Genomic DNA, 7,500 nt, shown 5'->3' with positions numbered 1-7,500 from the left:
TTTTTAAAAGTCGATCCACCCCGCTTTGGTAAGCAAATTAAAATAGTTTCTTTGCAACTTTTAAAATAAAATCAATACACCTTTTTTTCTGGCGAGCAAAATATCTTTGCAATAACACGAAAAAACAGTCAACCAACTTTCTAGATACTCTGAACAAATTTTAGTAGTACAGTGAACGTCAGTAACTCAGTATGAGACTCTCGAGCAATGAGTGTGGTATTTGCCTCAAGATTTCCTCAAGCACACGAGCGAAGCTGACAGGAATAGCATATGCTCACGTAGCTATAGCGTCTATTAGAATTCGACTTTTCCTGGTCTTCTTGTAAGCCAATGCACTCACTGCTTGGAAGTAAACCAAAGAGGAAAATACTGTAGTAATATTCAAGTATGGGATTGCTAACGTTGGCATTCTGAAATTTTTGCCACTGAACCGAGAATTATTTGTATTGAAACATATCCATCTATCTATCTATCTATCTATCTATCTATAATACCTGAGCCGTCGAAAATGACGTCTAAATATTTAGATAGATATGTACACGTACACACACAATCCGCTGTTTTGGCAATTTGTGGGAGTGTGGGGTTTCAGTGTAGCTCTTGCGTACCCTATATTACGAGAGAGTGGGAGGTATTCATAAAAATGAAGGATATCCTTGTAAGCATAAGGTAATCATTATGAATATGGAAAGAAAGATTTTCTTATACTTCTACCTTTTTATGAATATGGAAAGAAAGATTTTCTTATACTTCTACCTTTTGCTTCAGAGAATTACCTTGTACTGCTACCTTTTACTTGCGAGGATATCCTCCAAGCAGAAGTAAAAGGTTGACTCGTGTTTCGGGAGCGCTTAGTTACATGTTGGAACTTGTAACATTTCATTTGGGCTGTCAAGAAAAGAAAGAGTTTAGTATTTATAATACGTATTTAATGTCCTGTTTTTACTTGTATTTAATTACGTTTACGCATCAGAAAAAACACAGACGCCACCGCGCCTTCCCTAAAGCCTCGCTGGCAACATCTATCCCCCACCCCTTGCATTGGAAGTTGTTTGACCTCTTTTTAGCTCCCCCACCCCTTGCATTGGAAGTTCTTTGACCTCTTTTTAGCTCCCCCACCCCTTGCATTAGAAGTTCTTTGACCTTTTTTTTAGCTTCCCCAACCCTTGCATTATAAGTTCTTTGACCTCTTTTTAGCTTCCCCACCCCTTGCATTAGAAGTTCTTTGACCTCTTTTTAGCTTCCCGACCCCTTGCATTAGAAGTTCTTTGACCTCTTTTTAGCTTCCACACCCCTTGCATTAGAAGCTCTTTGACCTCTTGTTAGCTTCCCCACCCCTTGCATTAGAAGTTCTATGACCTCTTTTTAGCTTCCCCAACCCTTGCATTAGAAGATGTTTGACCTCTTTTTAGCCCCCCCACCCCTTGCATTAGAAGTTCTTTGACCTCTTTTTAGCTTCCCCACCCCTTGCATTAGAAGTTCTTTGACCTCTTTTTAGCTCCCCCACCCCTTTCATTAGTTCTTTGACCTCTTTTTAGCTCCCCCACTCCTTGCATTAGAAGTTCTTTGACCTCTTTTTTAGCTTCCCCACCCCTTGCATTAGAATTTCTTTGACCTCTTTTTAGCTCCCCCACTCCTTGCATTAGAAGTTCTTTGACCTCTTTTTAGCTCCCCCCTTGCATTAGTAGTTCTTTGACCTCTTTTTAGCTCCCCCACCCCTTGCATTGAAAGTTCTTTGATCTCCTTTTAGCTCCCACACCCCTTGCATAAGAAGTTCTTTGACCTCTTTTTAGCTCCCACACCCCTTGCATTAGAAGTTCTTTAACCTCTTTTTAGCTCCCCCACCCCTTGTATTAGAAGTTCTTTTACCTCTTTTTTAGCTCCCCCACCCCTTGCATTAGAAGTTCTTTTACCTCTTTTTAGCTCCCATACCCTTTGCATTAGAAGTTCTTTGACCTCTTTTTACCTCCCCCACCCCTTGCATTAGAAGTTCTTTGACCTCTTTTTAGCTCCCCCACCCCTTGCATTAGAAGTTCTTTGACCTCTTTTTAGCTCCCCCGCCCCTTGCATTAGAAGTTCTTTGGCCTCTTTTTAGCTCCCCCGCCCCTTGCATTAGAAGTTCTTTGACCTCTTTTTAGTTCCCCCACCCCTTGCATTAGAAGTTCTTTGACCTCTTTTTAGCTCCCCCGCCCCTTGCATTAGAAGTTCTTTGGCCTCTTTTTAGCTCCCCCGCCCCTTGCATTAGAAGTTCTTTGACCTCTTTTTAGTTCCCCCACCCCTTGCATTAGAAGTTCTTTGACCTCTTTTTAGCTCCCCCACCCCTTGCATTAGAAGTTCTTTGACCTCTTTTTAGCTCCCCCGCCCCTTGCATTAGAAGTTCTTTGACCTCTTTTTAGCTCCCACACCCCTTGCATTAGAAGTTCTTTGACCTCTTTTTAGCTCCCACACCCCTTGCATTAGAAGTTCTTTGACCTCTTTTTAGCTCCCACACCCCTTGCATTAGAAGTTCTTTGACCTCTTTTTAGCTCCCACACCCCTTGCATTAGAAGTTCTTTGACCTCTTTTTAGCTCCCACACCCCTTGCATTAGAAGTTCTTTGACCTATTTTTAGCTCCCACACCCCTTGCATTAGAAGTTCTTTGACCTCTTTTTAGCTCCCCCACCCCTTGCATCAGAAGTTTTTTTACCTCTTTTTAGCTCCCACACCCCTTGCATTAGAAGTTCTTTGACCTCATTTTAGCTCTCCCACCGCTTGCATTAGAAGTTTTTTTACCTCTTTTTAGCTCCCACACCCCTTGCATTAGAAGTTCTTCGACCTCTTTTTAGCTCGCCCACCCCTTGCATTAGAAGTTCTTTGACCTCTTTTTAGCTCCGCCACCCGTTGCATTAGAAGTTCTTTGACCTCTTTTTAGCTCCCATACCCCTTGCATTAGAAGTTCTTTGACCTCTTTTTAGCTCCCCCACCCCTTGCATTAGAAGTTCTTTGACCTCTTTTTAGCTGGCCCACCCCTTGCATTAGAAGTTCTTAGACCTCATTTTAGCTCCCACACCCCTTGCATTAGAAGTCCTTTGACCTCTTTTTAGCTCCCCCACCCCTTGCATTAGAAGTTCTTAGACCTCATTTTAGCTCCCACACCCCTTGCATTAGAAGTTCTTTGACCTCTTTTTAGCTCCCCCACCCCTTGCATTAGAAGTTCTTTGACCTCTTTTTAGCTCCCACACCCCTTGCATAAGAAGTTCTTTGACCTCTTTTTAGCTCCCCCACCCCTTGCAATAGAAGTTCTTTGGCCTCTTTTTAGCTCCCCCACCCCTTGCATAAGAAGTTCTTTGACCTCTTTTTAGCACCCACACCCCTTGCATTAGAAGTTCTTTGACCTCTTTTTAGCTTCCCAACCCCTTGCATAAGAAGTTCTTTGACCTCTTTTTAGCTCCCACACCCCTTGCATTAGAAGTTCTTTGACCTCTTTCTAGCTCCCACACCCCTTGCATTAGAAGTTCTTTGACCTCTTTTTAGCTCCCACACCCCTTGCATTAGAAGTTCTTTGACCTCTTTTTAGCTCCCACACCCCTTGCATTAGAAGTTCTTTGACCTATTTTTAGCTCCCACACCCCTTGCATTAGAAGTTCTTTGAGCTCTTTTTAGCTCCCCCACCCCTTGCATCAGAAGTTCTTTGACCTCTTTTTAGCTCCCACACCCCTTGCATTAGAAGTTCTTTGACCTCATTTTAGCTCCCCCACCGCTTGCATTAGAAGTTTTTTTACCTCTTTTTAGCTCCCACACCCCTTGCATTAGAAGTTCTTTGACCTCTTTTTAGCTCGCCCACCCCTTGCATTAGAAGTTCTTTGACCTCTTTTTAGCTCCCCCACCCGTTGCATTAGAAGTTCTTTGACCTCTTTTTAGCTCCCATACCCCTTGCATTAGAAGTTCTTTGACCTCTTTTTAGCTCCCCCACCCCTTGCATTAGAAGTTCTTTGACCTCTTTTTAGCTCGCCCACCCCTTGCATTAGAAGTTCTTAGACCTCATTTTAGCTCCCACACCCCTTGCATTAGAAGTCCTTTGACCTCTTTTTAGCTCCCCCACCCCTTGCATTAGAAGTTTTTTTACCTCTTTTTAGCTCCCCCACCCCTTGCATTAGAAGTTCTTTGACCTCTTTTTAGCTCCCACACCCCTTGCATAAGAAGTTCTTTGACCTCTTTTTAGCTCCCCCACCCCTTGCAATAGAAGTTCTTTGGCCTCTTTTTAGCTCCCCCACCCCTTGCATCAGAAGTTCTTTGACCTCTTTTTAGCACCCACACCCCTTGCATTAGAAGTTCTTTGACCTCTTTTTAGCTTCCCAACCCCTTGCATAAGAAGTTCTTTGACCTCTTTTTAGCTTCCCCACTCCTTGCATTAGAAGTTCTATGACCTATTTTTAGCTCCCACACCCCTTGCATTAGAAGTTCTTTGACCTCTTTTTAGCTCCCCCACCCCTTGCATTAGAAGTTCTTTGACCTCTTTATAGCTCCCCCACCCCTTGCATTAGAAGTACTTTGACCTCTTTTTAGCTCCCCCACCCCTTGCATTAGAAGTTCTTTAACCTCTTTTGAGCTCCCCAACCCTTTGCATTAGAAGTTCTTTGACCTCTTTTTAGCTCCCACACCCCATGCATCAGAAGTTCTTTGACCTCTTTTTAGCTCCCATACCCTTTGCATTAGAAGTTCTTTGACCTCTTTTTAGTTCCCCACCCCTTGCATTAGAAGTTCTTTGACCTCTTTTTAGCTCCCACACCCCTTGCATTAGAAGTTCTTTGACCTCTTTTTAGCTCCCATACCCTTTGCATTAGAAGTTCTTTGAACTCTTTTTAGCTCCCACGCCCCTTGCATTAGAAGTTCTTTGATCTCTTTTTAGCTCCCAAACCCCTTGCATTAGAAGTTCTTTGACCTCTTTTTAGCTCCCACACCCCATACATCAGAAGTTCTTTGACCTCTTTTTAGCTCCCATACTTTTTGCATTAGAAGTACTTTGACCTCTTTTTAGCTCCCATACCCCTTGCATTAGAAGTTATTTGACCTCTTGTTAGCTCCCACACCCCTTGCATTAGAAGTTCTTTGACCTCTTTTTAGCTCCCATACCCTTTGCATTAGAAGTTTTTTTTAACTTTTTAGCTCCCACGCCCCTTGCATTAGAAGTTCTTTGATCTCTTTTTAGCTTCCACACCCCTTGCATTAGAAGTTCTTTGACCTCTTTTTAGCTCACCCACCCCTTGCATAAGAAGTTCTTTGACCTCTTTTTAGTTCCCCACCCCTTGCATTATAAGTTATTTGGCCTCTTTTTAGCTCCCACACCCCTTGCATTAACAGTTCTTTGACCTCTTTTTAGCTCCCATACCCTTTGCATTAGAAGTTCTTTGAACTCTTTTTAGCTCTCACGCCCCTTGCATTAGAAGTTCTTTGACCTCTTTTTAGCTCCCATACCCTTTGCATTAGAAGTTCTTTGAACTCTTTTTAGCTCCCACGCCCTTTGCATTAGAAGTTCTTTGACCTCTTTTTAGCTCCCCCACCCCTTGCATTAGAAGTTCTTTGACCTCTTTTTAGCTACCACACTTCTTGCATTAGAAGTTCTTTGACCTCTTTTTAGTTCCCCACCCCTTGCATTAGAATTTATTTGACCTCTTTTTAGCTCCCACACCCCTTGCATAGGAAGTTCTTTGACGTCTTTTTAGCTACCATACCCTTTGCATTAGAAGTTCTTTGAACTCTTTTTAGTTCCCATACCCTTTGCATTAGAAGTTCTTTGAACTCTTTTTAGCTCCCACGCCCCTTGCATTAGAAGTTCTTTGACCTCTTTTTAGCTCCCATACCCTTTGCATTAGAAGTTCTTTGAACTCTTTTTAGCTCCCACGCCCCTTGCATAAGAAGTTCTTTGACCTCTTTTTAGCTCCTATACCCTTTGCAGTAGAAGTTTTTTTTAACTCTTTTTAGCTCCCACGCCCCTTGCATTAGAAGTTCTTTGACCTCTTTTTAGCTCCCCTACCCCTTGCATTAGAAGTTCTTTGACCTCTTTTTAGCTCCCATACCCTTTGCATTAGAAGTTCTTTGAACTCTTTTTAGCTCCCACACCCCTTGCATTAGAAGTTCTTTGGCCTCTTTTTAGCTCCCATACCCTTTGCATTAGAAGTTCTTTGAACTCTTCAACTCCCACGCCCCTTGCATTAGAAGTTCTTTGACCTCTTTTTAGCTCCCCCACCCCTTGCATTAGAAGTTCTTTGACCTCTTTTTAGCTCCCCCACCCCTTGCATTAGAAGTTCTTTGACCTCTTTTTAGCTCCCCCACCCCTTGCATTAGAAGTTCTTTGACCTCTTTTTAGTTCCCCACCCCTTGCATTAGAAGTGCTTTGGCCTATTTTTAGCTCCCACACCCCTTGCATTAGAAGTTCTTTGACCTCTTTTTAGCTCCCCCACCCCTTGTATTAGAAGTTCTTTGACCTCTGTTTAGCTTCCCCACTCCTTTCATTAGAAGTTCTTTGGCCTCTTTTTAGTTCCCCACCCCTTGCATTAGAAGTTATTTGACCTCTTTTTAGCTCCCACACCCCTTGCATTAGAAGTTCTTTGAACTCTTTTTTGCTCCCATGCCCTTTGCATTAGAAGTTCTTTGAACTCTTTTTAGCTCCCACGCCCCTTGCATTAGAAGTTCTTTGACCTCTTTTTAGCTCCCACACCCCTTGCTTTAGAAGTACTTTGACCTCTTTTCAGCTCCCCCACCCCTTGCATTAGAAGTTCTTTGACCTCTTTTTAGTTCCCCTCCCCTTGCATTAGAAGTTATTTGACCTATTTTTAGCTCCCATACCCTTTGCATTAGAAGTTCTTTGAACTCTTTTTAGCTCCCACGCCCCTTGCATTAGAAGTTCTTTGACCTCTTTTTAGCTCCCATACCCTTCGCATTAGAAGTTCTTTGAACTCTTTTTAGCTCCCCCACCCCTTGTATTAGAAGTTCTTTGACCTCTGTTTAGCTTCCCCACTCCTTTCATTAGAAGTTCTTTGACCTCTTTTTAGTTCCCCACCCCTTGCATTAGAAGTTATTTGACCTCTTTTTAGCTCCCACACCTCTAACATTAGAAGTTCTTTGACCTCTTTTTAGCATCCTTACCTCAACCATTAGAAGTTCTTTGACCTCTCTCTATAGCTCCCACACCTCTAACATTAGAAGTTCTTTGACCTCTTTTTAGCTCCCTTACCTCAACCATTAGAAGTTCTTTGACCTCTCTCTATAGCTCCCACACCTCTAACATTAGAAGTTCTTTGACCTCTTTTTAGCTCCCTTACCTCAACCATTAGAAGTTCTTTGACCTCTCTTTATAGTTCCCACACCTCTAACATTAGAAGTTCTTTGACCTCTCTTTTTAGCTCCCACACTTCTAGCATTAGAAGTTCTTTGACATATATTTCTAGGTTCCATACTTTTAGCATTAGAGGGTCTTAGATCTATATTTTGAGGTGCCTTACTTCTAGCACTAGAGGCTC

This window comes from Palaemon carinicauda, chromosome 42, assembly GCF_036898095.1.
Source record: "Palaemon carinicauda isolate YSFRI2023 chromosome 42, ASM3689809v2, whole genome shotgun sequence".
Taxonomy (NCBI): domain Eukaryota; kingdom Metazoa; phylum Arthropoda; class Malacostraca; order Decapoda; family Palaemonidae; genus Palaemon; species Palaemon carinicauda.
Note: the sequence above shows the minus strand (reverse complement) of the source record.